General features: G+C 68.6%; 1 protein-coding gene across 1 annotated transcript in view; it reads right to left on the bottom strand.

Moving 5' to 3' along the window:
* The window catches only part of TEAD4 (TEA domain family member 4), a 59491-nt gene extending 59390 nt beyond the window's left edge, over window positions 1-101 (bottom strand). The window contains exon 1 of the mRNA XM_009574230.1: window positions 26-101. The gene's annotated coding sequence lies outside the window, so the exon portion shown is untranslated. The remainder of the gene's footprint in view (window positions 1-25) is intronic.
* Between the last annotated feature and the right edge of the window lie 103 nt (window positions 102-204).

The raw sequence follows: 204 nt of genomic DNA, 5'->3' as shown, positions 1-204 counted from the left end.
CCATCGTGAAATAGCGTGTCCTGACCTGAGCGAGGCAAGAGCGGCTGCTGTTCCGTAGGGTCAGCGGGGACCGGCTTCAAATCCTCCTCCTGCTCCAGGACTTTCTGCCAAACCAGCAGACGGGGGCTGTTACTGCGCGCCTGCCCCTCGCTCCCGCCCGCTCCCCACCCCCGAGCCCGCAGGGGTGGGAGCGGGGGCTCGGGC

The sequence above is a fragment of the Fulmarus glacialis genome, unplaced genomic scaffold (genome assembly GCF_000690835.1).
Source record: "Fulmarus glacialis isolate BGI_N327 unplaced genomic scaffold, ASM69083v1 scaffold9763, whole genome shotgun sequence".
Classification (NCBI taxonomy): Eukaryota; Metazoa; Chordata; class Aves; order Procellariiformes; family Procellariidae; genus Fulmarus; species Fulmarus glacialis.
This window is presented reverse-complemented; position numbering and strand designations above follow the sequence as displayed.